This window comes from Pinus tabuliformis, chromosome 3_2 (genome assembly GCF_031772625.1).
Source record: "Pinus tabuliformis cultivar Carrire ecotype Pingquan chromosome 3_2, CPIR1, whole genome shotgun sequence".
NCBI lineage: Eukaryota > Viridiplantae > Streptophyta > Pinopsida > Pinales > Pinaceae > Pinus > Pinus tabuliformis.
Window position 1 is genome coordinate 171,670,325 of NC_142302.1, and position 19,320 is coordinate 171,689,644.

The 19,320-nt window shown below is 37.9% G+C and overlaps 1 protein-coding gene across 12 annotated transcripts in view; it reads left to right on the plus strand.

Moving 5' to 3' along the window:
* LOC149180341 (BRCA1-A complex subunit BRE-like protein) overlaps positions 1 to 19,320 on the plus strand; it is a 359,353-nt gene that overhangs the window by 2,963 nt on the left and 337,070 nt on the right. The gene's annotated exons all lie outside the window — the stretch shown is intronic.

The window sequence follows — 19,320 nt, forward strand, 5'->3', positions numbered from 1 at the left end:
CTTGTTAATGCTTTTATGGTTACGTGCACCCTTAGATGCTATATAAATGAGAACTTTTTCTTATTTGTGCATGAATGGTTTGGATTCATATGGATGCACATGAATATATGTGTTTTTCTTTAAAATTTGAATATTTTATGTGTTTTTGGTCGAGCGGTTTTTTGGTCCGGTTTTTACTGGTTCCGGTCTAGTTTCGATCTATTCCTGGTTCAGAGGGTTTTCCGGTTCGGTCACCGATTCGGTTCTGATAATATTGGCTGAAACTAATTTCTTCAACAACCCTACCAGAGACTTCAAATCTACACAACATTACTATTAGGCAAACTCAAGATTGTAGATCTATTTCTACACACAGGTTTGAAAATTACTTCAATTGCAATGGAAATATAACAGCAACAAATCAGATCTCAAAGTTTCTTTAAACCTGCTAAAACAACATAGCATTTGGTCATGCTATCCTAATAAATCAACATGCTAAAACAATCATGAAACTTGCTCAATACACGAGAGAAATAAGTTCTACAATCACAAATATAGGAACATTGGTACACTTCATATTATCATAGTAAAAGTAATGAAGATAAAGTACACTACCCTAGGAAGATAAGAGGAGAGGAAGCCTAATTTGATGAATTTGGCGAAATACATTATGACAAGGAGGAAAGGTGTAGCCTTAGGTCCATGTTCAGATCTAGGGAAGAACTTATGAAGTGCAACTTGGATATATCTCCAGGTCTAGTCAATGGGGATCAAGCTTGGAGGATGTTAGATTTTGGAGAAGTGGCTTCGGCCTAGTGCCTTGATAAGTTTGGACAAGATGTAAAAGGGGATAAGGACAAAGGTTTATTTATCCATCCCAGAGACAATGACAGGTCATCCCAATCTCATATTTGCTGTTTGTGGAGTTAATGCCAAGGATAATGCAAGAGCAAATAGATTGAATGTAACATTTGGCATGGAAGGGAAAATTGACTAAGGTTCTAAGATTTGGCTTTGTGATCTATTGTTGAAGTGATGTGGTTTTAGTCATGCATGAAGTGAAATTCTCACCAATAAGCTAGTCACGTTGGATTTAAAAGGATGGGATGGTGAGAAGGAATTAAGGCAAGATTGTTCTTTCAATCATAAGTTGAGAGGGGAAGAAGGAATAAGAGGTGGAGAGGTTAAGATGGAAAGGAAAATTACTAGAAAAAAGAGGAAGCATCAATGTATTAGGTTGAATTTTGAAAATATTAAAATAGTTTGAGGGGGAGACGTTGGAATGGATGTGGTCTCAAGGTTAATGTCTAAAGTTCTTACTAGACATTTTACGGGTAAGCAGGTGAAGAGGGAACCTTTGAAGACCATGGATGGGGGAAATTGGTTGTTGGTATTAGGTTATATGCCTAAATTCCATATTTTGCTTCATGGTTGGCTCTGCTTTGGATTTCATTTAGCTAAGGATGCCAGGGAGATTAGGAGTAAGCCATGGTTTTGGGGTCCATTGGTTTTTCCTTTATTACAATTGAGGCGTGGTTTTGACCGTAGAACCAAGCCCCTTTAAATTCAACAGGTGTGGATGATTTTGTTGGGTGTTGTTGAAACTTTTGAGTAGATATATTTTAGAAAGAATGGGAATTGTCTATTAAAATTTATAGCATTGAAGAAAGACTTCGGGCAATAGGATAATTTTTTATTATCAAAGTTCTAGTGGAATTTGACTTACATGAAGAATTGCTAGTTGAAATAGAGTTTGAGAGGTGGAATTGGAAGCGTGTTTAGGTTTTGGGCTATTGGAAGTTGCCCTTTAAATGTTTGTGTTGCCATGAAGTTGGCCATTTGTGGAGGGAATGCGAGAAAAGGGGCCAAACTAGGTTTGAAGGAAGAAAGAAAAAAATAAGGGAAGATGCCTTGAGGCTTGTAGGCTTAGATGACAAAGTGGCGTTAAAAGGGGAAAAGCAAGGGATGGAGTCTAGAGGATTGAGGGCGGAGATTATCTAAGTAGAGAGGCTTGTTTGTTGGCAAATATGAAGTCCTAATAGTGCTAATGCGAGAATCTTTAAAGACCAAAGATGGGCCTTCCATGTTTAATAATCTCAAGGCCAATGCTGAGCAAGGTATGATTTCCCTGAATCTTGAACTTCACTCTAATTCAAATTTGGATGAAAATTTGATTAGTAATAATAAGTCATGTCTTTGTCAAGTTGGGGAAATAGAAGGGGGAGTTTTGGGGACTCTTTATCTATCTACTTTTAAACCTATTATTAAAAGCTTTGATAGGAAGGTAGGCATGTGTAGCCTTGTTTCTATTGAGTTTGAAGCAATCTCCTCTTCCTAGTGCTTGAGAAGTGTGGTGCGGTTTATAAGGATATTGGAAGATCTTGGTATAGTCTTCATTTGATAAAGGAAACCTTTGTGGATGTGGGAGTAGGAATAGAAGGTGGTTTGGCCTTAGACTCAACACTAATCCCTTTCATGGGAAGAAAATTCTTTTTGGGCATAGCAAAAAAGAAAGCTATAAAAGAAGTTAGAGAGGGAAAACCACTCACAATAAAGGGGACTCTTAGAGCAGGGAAGGCCCATGACAAGGTGCTTAGTGTTCAAATGAAAATTCTCTTTTGGAAAGTTCTTTAGGTAGTGGGTGCCCACAAGAAGCTAGCCCTCAAAATATTATTTCTATGTATAGCCTTGATGTAGTTTTAGTTCAAGAAACAATGTACAAAGGCAAGAGTAATTGGAATTGTATCTTTATGTTTGGAGGACCAAGCCTTATGTTCTCTAGATGCAAAAGGTCATTTTGGAGCTTTGGTAATGGATTGGAATCAAGGTATTGATCCCTTAACTACCTCCATCTCAGATACAAGAATTATGTTGGAATGCAAGTCAAAACAATTGAGAATATTTTTCAATATTTTAAACTTGTGTGGGCCTTATATGGATAGGAAAGCCTTTTGGGATAACATGCTAGCTCAGTGATGTTTAAAAGCGGATAATAAGATTATTGGGGGAGACTTGAAGTTAGCTCAGGGATGTTTAAAAGGGAATAATAGTATTATTGGGGGAGACTTGATTTTAGCTAAGAAATCAGGGGAGGTTTGGGTGGAAATTGCCAAACAAGATCCTCTTGTTGATTATTTTTCCCATTCTTTCAAGATTTGAAGTTGATTGATATGGGACCTACCCAACTAGCTTCTACTTGGAGGAATTCAAGAAGAGGGAGGAAGGGTATCTCAAAAAGGTTAGACGAGATTTTGGTGGTAGAAAGGATTGTTGAAGAAGTAAACATAATGGAATTATTGGTGGGAATAGGGGGGTCTTTTGATAATTTGCTTATTCTTCTTTGAATTGTGTACTATGTTGTTACCTAAAAGTGGTGTCATGTTACTGGGGCTTGGGTGATCTTGTTTGAGCCATTGGTATGTGATCTAGACTAGCAATGTTGTTGAGGCCTCTGGGAAGTGGGGATAGTCCTATGATTCTGCACTAATATGAAATCAAAGACAAGGTTACTATCCATTTGTTGCTTGGTGCCCCTAGCAAATGGGAGCATTGTAAAAAAGGAAGTGATCATTTGGGTAGAGACTAATTTAAGAGGTGGTCCAAGAATATGGAATGAAGCTTGAGAGCCCCTTGCATTATAAAGCCAAGCATCTTTGGTTGGGGCACTTGAAGAAGCTAGAGAGGGTATGTAAATCCCTATATTGAGAGTGGTATTGCCCTTGGATCTCATAGTAGATGGGAGAAGAAAAGATGAAGTGCACCTATGTTTCAACCTCTCTAAGATGGCACCATTAATAAATGCTGTATGATCAATTGAGTTGGTGCTTTGCCTCCACCTAAAGACTATGCGAGCCCACTCCAAACTGGCCTAGAGATATATGAAGTGCATGTGCCTAATGACAACATGTGTTGGGAGATTAGACCATGAGTCTGTCTCTCAACTCCATCAAGTGATAAGCATAGAAAGTTGTATTTGGATGTAACGTGCACAATAGGTTTATCCAACTAATTTGTATGAACAATTTGTAGATGTAGTCCTAGATAATCCTGTTCAACTCTTGCCTATTAGGTAGGAGGCGACTTGGTGCATCAAGGGAGTATCTGAATGAAGGAAGTTGTTCCATTGAATTACCCATAGACTCTATAATATCAAAGACCCTTGCATGCCAACATGGTGCATGGCTAGATGCAAGGCAAAAATCCCCCCAAACAAAAAAAGAAGAAGCAAAAAATCAAGGTATTTTCTACCACATCAATGAGAGGGAATTAAATAAAACATGGAAGTTCAAAGATGATGCAAGGTGAATGTATGAACTGTGGAGAGAAATGGGATCCAAGACATAGATGCATGAAAGAAGATAATCAAAGAAAACTATCTAGTTGGGAGGTGAAGAAAGAGAACGAGTTAGAGATTTGAATTGAAGACACAGATGAAGAAGAAGAAAAATTACTATCATCATTGCAAAATTATAATGATACATGGAAAATAAAATCACCTCTAGGTTGAAATATGAATTTGACAATGTTGAAGCCATGCCAAAAATATCATTAGCATCAATTATTTGCTCCCAATAGGAGGTAAAATGAGGAAGCAACCCTCGAGTTTCACATGCAACCATGACATAAAAGTTGTAACCTATGATCTTGAAACTCAAAAGGAATTGTAAAAAATAGGGAGGGAATTTTAGTGGTACTCATAATTGTGTAGACATCAAGTTTGTTAAGAAATTATTCCTTTTTGTATATTTTACCAAGGTTGTAAAGGATATAATCATTGATGGACAAGAAGTCAAGGAGGTAGGAAGATACCATCAAATTTATTCATAAATAAAAGACATGGAACTAAAAACACGTTTCTATGCTTTATCACTTGATGGAAAGGACATGGTATAAGTGTCAAATGTTTGTGTCATCTAGGCACTTACACCCAATGTTTTAAAAATCGGAACTGGTGACCAAACCGATCTACCTAATGAACCAGGTTACCGACCGGAACCAGTTGAACTGGGACTGGTTAGGTCTAAACGAACCGGTTTTAGAAAAATACATTAAATAATTAATTTTTAATGAAAAAACTATTTTTAAGATTTAAAACCATGATTCCAAGCCAATAGAGACAAAATATGCAAAGATTGCTCATTTATATACCATGTAAAGGTGAATATATCAAAATGGCACCGAGTGCAATACATATCGTTGACAAAATACATAAGCAATGAGGCTCTAAATGGCCTTTAGAGTGCAAAAACAAAGCCTACAAACTATGGGGCCAGTGGCCTACTACAAGACTCAAGTCTACATATATGATAATAGTGATCAACATTATCACTTGAAACTTCTCATGAGTCATCATGATCAAACTCAGTTGGTTGAGTCTTGACTCCCAAACTTTGCAGTCACAAACTTCTCTATTGGTTCAGTGACTTGAGTCTCAAACTTCTGAAGGTATTCTGCCCTAATATGCCCTATTATTTCATTTGGTGCTCCACATGGCTTTACATGGCCTCCTATCCCAGCCAAGTGTTGCTTGAACCTGTTAATACCCCCTCCTTCAATGGATTTTTGGCAATATTTGCAGATCATTTTGCCATCAATCATATCACAATGAGCCCATGCAGTATCTCTGGCTTTTAGAGGTATGATGACTACTACTTAGCTTAAACTCTGCTGTTCCACTACTCTAGCAAAAACTCAACACACTCCAAGCTCCCAAGCAAACTCACAAACACTCCAAATGAGATGTGTGAGACAAATGAGAGGGAGAAGGGCCTTTTAAAGGCTTGGAGAGGGTATTTTTGGAGGGAAAGGACCCTTACTTTCCCTCCAAAAATCCTAAACCACCTTGGATAAGCTGTTTTGTGGGTCCTTCGCAAGCATGGCAAGTTCCATCCTAAACCGGCCGATTAGGACCGGTTAGGGCCCATTTCTCGCCATCCAGCCTCCTAAACCGAGTTTTTGCTCTGGTTCCAACCAGTGGGCCTGCTAACCGGCCGGTTAGACCGGTAACCGGTTAGCTAGGCCGGTTTTTAAAACTGCGCTTACACCCCAATCTAGAAGAAAAGTTCATGGAATTTTATTGGCAAGGACAAGATTATAAATTATATGTTCTTCTTACAAGCAAGATGATTCACAATTAATAAGAGAAGGTTAAGAAAATAGATAACAACGACGTCAAAGATGGGAAAATCAACTCAAAGCTTCTAACTTTAAGGTAGGAAGAAAGTATCTTGCAAATGAGCATCAATGTTTCATGTTACACAACCAAGTCAGAGAACTTCAAAGTATGATGAATATGCTACAAAGAAACCTTGCCAGCGTTGAATATCAAATCGGAAATTGAGTCAAAACCCTTGTTGCCAGATAAAGATAATGCCTCAACAAGACATGCTTAACTCTAGCAAGTCCTATTAACTATGGTTTTAGGACAAAGCATCATGAAGGGAGATAAGATAAGATAAGATAATTGTATTAATGTTTGGCAAATGGTCGTTGAAGTTAGTCAATGCGATTGTTAGGTACAATGATATCCATACAAAATGAAAGCACTAAAGTGGTTCCCATACAAAAGCAAGATGTAGAAAGTAAAATAAGAATTTAATCTAGATATTGGAAAGCCAATTTCAAAGATGGAGAGACAATATGGGAGGGACATGTACAAGGTGAATGGATGTAGAATCTATGATACCAATGATATAAGCATATCACGGTCCATTGGAACCATCTCTCCTAACATTGGAGGGCAAATGGAGAAAGCTCAACATAGATGTTTGTTTGGAAAAAGAACAGGAAGAGGAGTTGGATTGAGTGTTGTGTTTCTATTTGGAGAGAAGAGCTTGTTGATGTGTCCTGGGAGATATTAATTAGCTTTTGGTCTATTTTCTAATATGAGATTTGGATTGGCAATGTTGCTGGGGTCTCACTGAAGTATAAATAGTTTTTCGAGTTTGCATTGATCTAGGGTCAAGGAGATGACCACTATCCATTAGTTGCTTGGTGCCCCTAGTAGATGGGAGCACCATAAAAAGGGAAGTGATTTGTTGGGTAGGAGCTAGTCCAAGATATGGGTGTGGCTAGAAGATGAGAAAGAAGAGATGAAGTGCCTCCTACATGTATAAAGCCATGCATTGTTGGTTGGGTTACTTGAAGAAATTGACAAGAGTTTAGAGCTCTTAGAAAATATAGTAGAAGTGTATTTCATTCTCGTAGTAAACCGAGTAGCAAAAGATAAAGTGCTCCATAGTCTCAACCTTTCGGAGATTGTATAGTTTGCAAATCTTGATCAGTCAATCTAGTGGTGCATCTCAATCAACAATTTATGAGATCCCACTCAGAATTGGCTTAGAGGGATGCAAAGAGATTGCACCAATGGAAAAGTATGTAAGGTGATCAAAGAACGAGTTTATCTCTCAAATCCATGGAATGCTTAGCATAGAAAGCCATCTTCGAACATAACTTTCATTGAGGGTGAATGATCCACAAAAAATGTTTGTAGATATCATCTTTAATGATCTTGTTCATCTCCTATTTTGTAGGTAAGAGGTTGTCGGTAACGACAAGGGAGTATCTAAATGCAGGAGATCTAAGACACTTGCATACTGGCAAGGAAAGTGACTCGGATGATTGGATGATGTAATGGACTTAGATGAATAATACTAGTATGAATATTAGTCTCGTTCCTTCGCTGAGTTAGCAAAACATCGAATGTGGTGCAAGAGTGATATAAGACCAAACATTGTCTCATGCCGAAAGGGTTGAACACAAAACTCTGGAAGGACGATGGGCCAAGGGATTGTCTTCTTATAGCTATTGTTGTACCAATGGATGAGAATCTGCACTCTCTTTGTTAAGGACCAATCGGACTCTAGTAAACTAGGCCCCCAAAACTCAAAATCCTATAAAATTGTGGGTTGAATAATGGTGTCCATGAGGGACATCATGGCCATTATGTTTTGAAAATGGTTTCAGAAACATTGCCTCTCAAGAAGAGCCAAGTATTTGTAGCCATTGGTAACTTGGGAATGATGTGCATGCCACAAACTAAAACGAGTTTTTGTGAACAATACCCCAAATAAGTATAAGAGATGGTGATTTCAATCTCATCTCTAGAAAAGAATGGTGATCAAAGAGGGTCTTCTTCAACCTATTGAAAATCAACCTTTGTTTTACCTAAGTTGACTATCAACTGATGAAGATCATAATGAAGGGTTAGGGCATCTAGCTATCTTTGTAGCCCCTAGGGAGATGAGGATAAAAGGATCACATGGCTAGTGATAAGTAAGAATAGATATCAAGATTCAAGACCTTCTACATGAAGGGCTCCATCTTGTTAATGTAGATTCCAAATAATGTGGGGGACAGGGGGCATCCCTATTTGACCCTAAGGGTACTCTTGGTAAAATCTAATTTCTCGTGGCTTGTGCAGAGACAACCAAGGATCGAATCATATAGGTACATGATGGCGGTTGGTAAGGTTTTTGAAATACCAATGTCTTTGAAACTTCGAAACAAAGCCACATAGGGGGATGGAGTCAAATGCTTTTTGAAAGTACACAAAGCAACAATAAACTTTTGAACTAAGTCACCTGACATGGGGATTTGGGATTCGTAGTGTTGGATTCAGACACGTTGACCCCCTGGAACAGGACACATAGGATTCGTTATATATATATATATATATATATATATATATTAAAAATTAGATATTTCTTACACAAATTTTAATTAATGATACAAATTTATTGATTTCAAACATAGATCTTCATCTATAGCATGCATAGTACATACAAAATCATCAATGTTGGAGTTAATGTGGCTTGGCAAGATCATCAAGTCAAAAGGTCAAAGGAAAATTGAATAAAGAAAGTTTAATATAAATTTAATATAAGCTTAATATAGTCAAAAGTTAAAAGAAATATTATTAAAATTATATGTCCTTTTATCTTTTATATAGAAAGGACCGAGAATAATTTTATTAATATATCCAAATGTGGTTCGTATCCTAATGTCAAAATCATATCCCGGGGCTTCAACCTTTTTAAATATTCAAAATAGGATTTTTTCCTCCTCAAAAACATTAAGTCGGTTCCTTAATCCATGGCTTCAAAAGACTATATAAAGACATCATTCCTAATCTTCTAAAGCATTATGGAATGAATATCATTTTGAGTAATTGCGAGTTCTGAAATTTCACTTCGGACTTGTGGAGCATCGTATATTAGACAAGAGATCTTTGGATTGGAGTTTCGCTTTTCGAAAGGATCAAGGGTTCGTTCCTTTTATTTTTCTCTTGATATGGGACGGTTGCAAAGTCGGGATTGGTGACCAAACCCTTATCTCCTTGCAAATAGCTCAAACAATGCAAATACAAATGACAAACAGTGTGAAAGAATGAAGGAAATGCGTGCTTTTTAACCCGTGGGAGGCACTTTTTTGGGATACGAATCCTAAAATCGGGATTCGCTGAGCATGTACGGTATTTGTACAGTATTCGTACGAATCCTAGTTGGACTTGTCGAATCCGGTTTTGGGATACGATTTTCCAGCGAATTGTATCGAATACGCGAGATTTGGATTCGCCGGGGTATATCAACGAATCCGGTTACTTAGCTTTTGAAGAGCGATGCCACTCCTCGATGATGGCTTGAAGTGTAACGATGAGATTATTAGTCCCATGCACAAGTTGAAATCTAGCCTATCCTCTAACTGTAATGTGCCTTTGCTCTAGTTCTCCAAAGAGCTTCAAATAGAAGTTCATGGCATAGAGGTTAGAAAATGTGTAGCTTACCATGATCATCCTATAGTTGTTAGGATCAACACTAGAGCTTGATTTGTGGATAGAGTGAATAGTGTGATGTGTAAGACTATGGAAAATTCATATGGACCTCATGGTCAACAAATTGGTTGAGTGATTATCTTTAGTGTGAAGATCTTGCTTGAAGATTTTTGCTTTGAACGCTTCCACATTCGTTGCTTTGCTAATGTTCATCATCCAAAGAGTTTCTTGGATATCTCTATAGGATAATAAGTGGCAAGAAGGGGGGGGGGAGAGGTGAATTGGATTGGGGGTTGCCTAGGGACATCACAAAGGGAGGAGGTATGAGAAAATATGAACTTTGGATCAAAATTGGGAAGGAGAGGGTAGTGGTGAGGAAAGTTTGTGTGCCAAATTTTTTTGAGGGAGCCGATGAGGGAAACACTCAACTCTTGTCTCTTTCAGAGATGAAGAGGCACTTAATGTGGTAGAGGAGGCAGTGGTAGGAAGCCTAAGATGGGGGTATAAAGGGTGAGTGTGGTGAAGGCATACCAACATTGATCGTGGAGGAGTTTACATTCATTACGATATTATTGATTAATAGGGTGAGACATCGTTTCTAGGGCAGGTGAGGTGGACTTGGTGTAGTGGGGGTATGATTGAAGAGCAACTTCCCAAATGGTGGATGAAAGATGGGTGTATTTTATAGTGGTAGAGTCGAGGTATGAGAACTTGGACTTAGATGGAAGCGTTTGGTAGAGATGGGAAGTAAAGATGTTGGGATTACCCTCATGAAAGAGAAAAGTGGTTTGCGACGGATCACGGGAGGTGTTAGCCTGAAGAGGGAAAGATAAAAGAGCATGGTCAACTAAAGTGATGGGAGTTGCATAGAGATGGTGGGTGGAGGGGAGTATAACTTCACTAGACAAGACATAATCCATCATGCTTGCTCCTTTGCCATGAGGTTGGCAAGTCGAGAAGTGAGAATCTAAGAAGTAGGGGAGGTTGTTTAGGATCAATAGCTCATCGAATTCATCGAGCTACAAGAGGTGCCTACCATATGCTGTGGTAGGCCCTGAAGCATCATTAGAGAATTTGTGGAGTCCCATTGAATGTGGATCTATTTCTTGAATGCAGAACATGTCCTTCGAATGGTCGTGGGGAGGGATTTGAAGAGCCGAATAAGATGACTTTTGTAGCCATTGAGTACTAAATGATGCCAATGTATAGGTCCAAATAGGGGTCTCCATCTAAGTCATTGTGGATAGCAGACTGAGATGAAACAAGGGAGAAGTAGCAAACTATAACATAGATGTTTCTAGGGAGAGCGACAAACCTATTGAGGCAAATCTACATGAACTTGGAAAACTTGTTTGAAGCAACTAGAGAAACCTTGCTCTAGAGGGAGTCCCTGGTCAACCAGGTCACTCTAACTGAACCTTTTACACCACTTGAAAATATGGTCTTCTATCTGCAACTGGAAAACTAGTGATGACCTGCTATATCTGGGAGTGGTTAGACAGGGTTTGTGTGGTTCTCAATGCTAAAGAGGATATTAGATGTACCAAAAGCATCATAAATCATGCTTGACGATGACCAGAAAGATCTGTTCCCGTTCTAACAACCTATTGATAGACTCTAGCCTTGCCGCTTCCTCTAATGACACCATCATTTAAAGAACCCAAGCTAGGAATACTGATTGCAATGGTGGGGGAGGGGATTCTCGAATGATGTCTTTGAGTTATTTGATGATTCACCACTTTTCTCCTTGTCATGCTATTATGACCAACTCCATGGAGTGTTTTAGCTCTGCAATTTAGGATCTGGTGAGATCCTTGTCTAGGAATATCCTACTAGGAAGGGAGAACAATCTACACTTAGAGTGAAGAGCCCAAAGTCAATCTCTCATTGACCTGAATTGGATGAAAATTGTAAAATCAGAGCTGAACCAAGTTCTCTCAAGAGTAAGGTTAGGAAGCTTAAGGTTATCCCAAAGGAGCATGTTGCCAACTTGCTTGAGGTCTAGGGATGGAGAGGGTGAGGAGAGACCCCTAACACTTAAGTTCAGTTCCTGAGCCTTCTTAGTGCATTGTTCCATCAGCATCGCTTGAACAACTTCCTCGACCACAACCGGGGAGGTGCTGTCCTTACCCAACCACTTATATTGCAGAAATAATAGTCTCTTTTTCTTGTTTAAAAGTTGCGTATTGGTTTCAGATGTGTTCTTGTTTATTTTTAAGGTCAAGTATTTTTGTATGTAGAGCATTGTTTGGTGGTTGGAGGGAGGAGTTTGTAAGCTTAAGGAGGGAGGAGTGTGTAAGCTTAAGGAGTGGGTGGTGTCGATGGTGAAAGGAATGGGAGAGGGGGGAGGGGGTGTTTAGAGGAGTGGCGGGGGAACAACTGTGAGGAGGGGGGGACACAAAGGGGATGACGAAAGGGCACGAGAGAGAAGAGAGTGGCATAAGAGGATAGGGGTGGAGTTAAGGCGGAGCAATGGGGAGGAGAGGGGCATCGAGATTGCTTGTAGCAGATTGAGGGGGTCGACTCCAATGCAAGTTATCTGGAGCTTAAGTTATTGAGGGCTGAATATGACTGCTTGAATACTTGGTGGCCTGATCAGATTGGTAACTCGATTAGTGTGATCAAATTTGGAATATAACAGATAAACTTAAACTCAATCTGAATATATCAGCTATCTGTTATAGAAAGAAAGCACATAGAATGGCATTCAATGGCTCAACAAAGAATGCATCTAAATCACATGGAATTAGGGCAACAATCAATAGCTGCAGAGGGATAATACAAACAGTCTGTTCATATTATAATCTTAGTGTTAAACATAACATTGCTGGGAGATCTAAGGGAAGCTGATCCTCAGCTTAGCCTCTCAGGCGTTCCATATGCCTCAAATATACTCGGGTGAAAAAGATGATGGCAATTACAAGAAATAACACTCACAAAAGAAAACGATCTGCCAGAAGCTGAAATAGAAATATTCTGATTAAATCTGTTGAAAGCAAAGTGCTCAAAAATACAGATAACAAGTATTCTCCAAAAACCAACCCCCCTAACATCTACAGCTGACTTCTTCATTCTTTTACAAAGCTAAGCTACTGCCTAGAATCATGAAACAGATTTCTAAAAGCAGAAATGGGCTTCACAGCTATAGCTATGTGCGGTCTCAACTGCCCAATAAACAAGGAAAACTCTGCCACCTATTTTAACCAGCTGTCCTTTATTCTATTTTTGAGGAGTGAATCTTTCCCACCTGTTGAAGTATGATTTACGAAACTTGTACCAGCAGTACTTGTAATATTCTGCAGTATTAAATTTCTTCTATCTTCACTTGTTACTGTTGATCTAGATTGTCATTGATGTCAATATGGCAATATTCTGGGATACTAAATGATGATGTGAAGCCAAGCAGAGCAGATCCAACAGCATTATGTGCAGAGCAGATCCGTGAAGCTATAGGAGCATTACATCGGAAGTTATGTACCCCAATATCCCTCTCTCAATATGTACCCCAAGATCCATCTCTCAATATCCCTTGTAAGCCGCACAAAGATGGTACATATTGATGGTACTATGGATCTTGCGGTACATATCCCCCTTCGCATCGGAAGTTATGTACCCCAAGTCTTAAAGAAATGCCTCACCAAAACTGCGATTGCAATATAATATGTGGACCCGACGGATTTATTAAAATATCGCATCCACTGCATCGCAAGTTTCAATAAAGGCTTGACACATTAAAAAATGCCGATTGCAAAAGAGTGGTGGACCCCAAACCGCCGATTGCGATAGTGTGGTGGACCCAACGGAGTTATCAAAACAGTTTAATATAATATCGCATATGTTGAATCACAAAGTTCAAAAGGGATGACATGTTAAAACCGCCGATTGCGATAAGGTTGTGGACCCGACAGATTTATTAACAACTGTTTAATATCACATTGCATCCGCTCCGTCAGAAATATAGGGGCATTGACTATGTTATATCGTGAAGCCAAAAGGGTTGTGATTATGGGATTTTCATAAAGTTACGATTGTAGGATTTAAGCAATGACGTGGCATGTGGGACCTCTCTGTGGGTATAGCCTCTTCTTCATGTGGTTTCCGTGAATAATCAAGTCTATGAAATAATTGGATGAATATTCATAAGTCGGCCTCTCCCTCCAATGAACGTGTCTCTTGGTTATTGGTGAGACTCGTATAAATACGGGTTAAAATGCCTCACCTCAAGCATCGATCTCAGTATTGGGCACAAAGAAGAATTGACAGTTCACAACTCGTGAACTTGAAGAAACAGAGAGAGTCGAAGGTCCAACGTGAAGAAGGAAGCCGAAGGTCCAACAAAAAGGAAGGAAGCCGAAGGTTGAGCAAGTCTGTTGGTTGGGTTAATCTCTAAAAGGGCTCGAACCTATAATCTGTGGAAGAAGTACAGAACGCAATCTGGAGAATAGTTCTGTAAACGAAATAAGGGTTCATCAGTCATCGTTTGAAGGAAGCAATAGACTACACCAACATTGAAGTATGTATGAGTATATTCCTTGGAAGTAAGATAGTGAGAAGCAGTCACTCCTGAAGCAGTTATGTAGTGCAGACCGCGATCTGTTACAAAGATCACAAGGACAAGGAGCAGTGTAATACAATCAAAACATTTCTTGACAAAGCAAAACTATAGGGTCAGAGCCCTTGGGGTTGGTGCCTCAGAATTGGAAGGATTGGTGTCCTTGGAGTTGGTCTTGACAAGATAGGGTCGGAGCCTCATCAAAGTCCAAGTTGGTGGTTGGCAAAATTCATTAGATATTGTATTCAATCTTTTTCTATATTTAATAAAATCATTTCTTTGATTAAAATTGTAAAGAATCTAAACTGGTAATAATAACAATTGAAAAGAAATACTGATTCGCCCCCCTCTCAGTATTTCCAACAGTGACTCTATCGAAATACACTTTGACCAAGTGCTCCCATCTTTTTATTATAGTTACTATATGTAATTTCTTGTGTCCGACTTAGAGCAAATCCATCAACCAACAGAGTATACTGATATGTAAGGTCCATACAAATATAGGGCAAATTATCTTTTTCCACATTAGGAAAAATTTTGCCTACATTTTCATAACTAGCTGCACGGGCTTTTTTGGTTGCTTCTTCAAAATCTAAAGGCTTTACCTTTGCCATTGTCACACTTGGATTTATAAAACCAGCCTCTATAGCTCTGTCAAAGAAACAAAAAAGATGCTACAAACAACTTTTGCTTCTCATCCCCGCCTCCACCATTTTAGACATTTCCAAAAGTACACTTGTGTGTTTGCAAACCTGTTCCTTAATTTTCAGTGCATCATAAACAAGCTTTTTCATCTGATAAAAATAAGCTCTAGTAGGTGTTGACGATGCCTTGTATTTAGATCCACCATAATTATAAGAATCGTGAAAACCCTTCAAAATGCAAGCAGAAGCACTGCTCATCGTAACTTTTAGAATCTTTGCACAAGCTGCCAACAAACCATAATGCAAATAGCTGTGAACGTATAGATGATATTTTTACCCTTGAGGGTTAATTTCTTTATGTATGAATCTTTGCCTTTTATAAGAAGAGTTTCGGTGAAAATCACATGAAGAAAACCTTTGTCGACGCGTTTCAAACCAACCAGTGTGGTTCATCGTTAGGACAAGCTGAGGAGTCAGATCCTGGCTGCAAAATAAATAGGGAGAGCAGATCTTCCAAACGGCTAGGTTGACCATCAACTGCTATATAACGGCTAGCTTATATAATGTTAATAAGTCAAAGGTAATAACTTCTAATAATAGAATAATATCCTAATTTTAGTGAATAATAACTAATTATAATATGTTATATATTAGAATGTTATATTTATTTAATTAAAATATTTTCCTTAGGTTATTAAATTAAATTATTTAATTCCTTTTTTTTTAATCATATAGATATGTGAAGGGGTTTTATTTTTATTTTTATTATATATTAGAATGTTATAATATTAATTTTATTTAAATATTGAATTACTTGATTCTAATCACATTTAATCCAATGAAAAAAAAGAAGAAGAAGGGGGTTTTTATTTTTATTTTTATTATATATTAGAATGTTATAATATTAATTTTATTTAAATATTGAATTACTTAATTCTAATTGAGGTTTCCCTTTTTCCTAGTGCTGCCCTTTCCATCCTCCTAAGGTTTCTCCTTTGGTTTAAGTTTTTTACTAATTGTCCTGTTCTTGTCCTTCTTGTATTTAAAATCTGTCGCTCGTTCTATTTTTTATTACTATTTCCTTATCAAAATTTTCTTAAGCTTTTTCCTTGACCATATAAATAAATTAAAAATTAATTTTAACCAATACTCAATAATAATTTATTCATCCCATTAAATCCTTATTATTAAAAGCCCTCTACTATCCCTAGTGGTTTAAATAATTGATAAACTGATTTATAAACCCCCCAACCACCCCCCCCCCGCGCGCACTTTTTTTTAATTTCTCTCCTTCATTGGATTAATTTAAATTAGAATTAAGTAATTCAATATTTAAATAAAATTAATATTATGACATTCTAATATATAATAAAAATAAAAACCCCCCTTCTTTTTTTATTTTTTATTTTTTCTTCATTGGATTAAGTGTAATTAGAATCAAGTAATTCAATATTTAAATAAAATTAATATTATAACATTCTAATATATAATAAAAATAAAAATAAAACCCCTTCACATATCTATATGATTAAAAAAAAAAGGAATTAAATAATTTGATTTAATAACCTAAGGAAAATATTTTAATTAAATAAATATAACGTTCTAATATATAACATATTATAATTAGTTATTATTCACTAAAATTAGGATATTATTCTATTATTAGAAGTTATTACCTTTGACTTATTAACATTATATAATCTAGCCGTTATATAGCCGTTGATGGTCAACCTAGCCGTTTGGAAGATCTGCTCTCCCTATTTATTTTGCAGCCATGATCTGACTCCTCAACTTGTCCTGACGATGAACCACACTAGTTGGTTTGAAACACGTCGACAAAGGTTTTCTTCATGTGATTTTCGCCAAAACTCTTCTTATAAATGTTATGGATCACAGAAGCCTCAATTCAATAATCTTTGCCTTTGATAGGTTTTGGTGCATTTTAGCATCATCATCTGAAATTTGCGTCTGCCGTTTGAATTGAATGGGGGTTCCTGTGCTCCTTGTCATCAATCCAAGCCTATTTCTGCAGTATAACATTGATTTGAGGCATTTGAGCAACAACCTCATTGTTGCAATCCAATGCAATGTGTGCTAAATTAGAAGCCTTCTCTTTTGAGTGTTTCTCATGAGAGGTATATTAATGAATTTATTTGGCCTCCTAGATTGTGCAAGAGGTCTTATTGAAGAATAGTTTAAACTTGTTTTTTTAGTGAGACGCTGCAACAGTATGATTCCAAGAGCATATACATTACTTTTCTCTGAAAGACGACCAATTGTGGTGTATTCTGGAGCCAAACATTCCATGTCTTCATACAGTTACTCTATGCCTTTCGCAACACTGTGTGCAATCCATACTCTGGCAGGCTAGTCGAGCACCCTCCCATCTCTTGCATCCAAAAACTGCGATAAATTACCATTGGGTGCAACGTCATATGCAAGAAAGCACTCACTTCTACAATCGAATCTTCACCACATTTTCGTGCTGATGTAGCAAAAGAGTCTTGAGACCCTTTTGGAATTCCAATTCCTCCATCTTGCAACTCATTTTACCGATGCTTTTGATGACCACAAAAGATCCATCTCTCAATATTCTTTTCATAGAAATACTGTGTTGCAGATGCAATTTCCTCAAGATTAAATCTAAAGCTCTGGAAGCGTTCACAACCTGTTCCTTTATTTGCCAAAGGATTCCAACATTTATTCCTCTCTTCAAGTGCCTCTCACACGAGATTTGAGACGTATATAATATTCTCTCGTATAGGCCAACATGGAAGCCTTGTCTTTTCTTGCGCCACGGGGGATGACTGGTCACTGAACGCAATGCCTCAAAGTTCTCGTTCAATTTATCTCTCCTCTTACACTCAGAAACCATACAATGAACCTGACCACTAGAAATCATTACCATCGGTGGTCTAAGCTACCAGACATTAACACTTTTCACGATTTTTTTGCATGAATATGCCTCAAAATTCCTTTGCATTTCTTAAATTTGTACTAAGACTCAAGGATCAGGGGAATCACCAATTTACTAGTGGTCTCCACATGTCAAATGCGCTGAGCATTATGTTCCTTGTTGAGGGGGCAACAGGGAAACTGCTGGTCCCATTGGTCTGTGGGAAAAGCAGTGGACCTGGAACACTAAGTTGTGTTGAGAAGGTTGGATAAACTAATATGTCTCAAGTTCAAGGCCACCGGTTAAATGCCTAGAAGAACGCTGCAACTGCAACAATTGAAAGTAAGTATAAACCTAGTAGCAAATTATGAGGTGGACATAGAATATTGATGGGAATCATGTAGTATGTTGATTTGATTGCCTATAGACCTGGTGGGATATTGTAGATATGTAACCATAGATGAACTCTCAGGGCTATCAATAGAATTTGATAGTAGCGAAGAATTTAATGCACTCATCCTAGACGTGGCCATGGGCAAAGGGATAGAAATATTGGGTGACATAATTACGTTTGCCAAAAAGCTATACTTGCTAACGGAAAAAATGTGGATCCCCCCTTCTGTTAAAGCTCAAAAGGTCGGGGGGCCCCGCAATGATCCTTTGCCGTCGATTTCAACTTGCATGTCCAGTATCAAGCTCAACATCCTCACTACGATGCTATATTACATTTCAGTGGAAGAAAGTGAAAATGCATGATGCTTGTTACTAAACCATGAAATTGCCCCTTTACCGAGGTTGAAAATATACCTTGGAGTGGATTTCCTATCATCATCTGACCCTACAAAATCTGAATATGTATAATTTGCATGTCAGAAATCCTCTCTACCATACAGAATGCCATACTTGAAGGCACTCTTCAAATACCTTAGAATTCTCTTGGCTTCCATCCAAAGAAGGGTTGTAATATGGAAATATTCCAAAGCTTAGATTTGGCCTGATGGTTGTAACATATATCGAGTTTTTGTAATGTCCTCTCCAAATTGAGGGCTTATGGAGGATGTAATAGCCTATCCAACTCCATAGGCTATAGTCTTGTTAAAGGGGTAAAAACCCAAATTTTCCTATGTTGGGGCAATATTGGGTAAAAATTGGGTCGGCTGGGGCTAAATTAGGGGTTGCACACACAACTCCTCACTTTGTTGGAGCCCATGGAAAATCTATAAATAGAAGAGGGTTGAGATCAAATGAGGATCATCAATTGTGGATCAATTCATTTGTCTTTTGAGCATTAGCTCTGAGGGTTTTAAGACCCCTTCCCTTTGTCGATTTCAGTGGTGAAAGATTCCACCCTAGTTGATTCATCTCTATTTGTCCATTCATTCTGTTCTGACATCAGGAATACCATATGGAGAGGCAATAAAGTTCTGTTGGCTCTTAATTTTGTCAATTTTTAGGGCTAGATTGTTCTCTGTTGTAG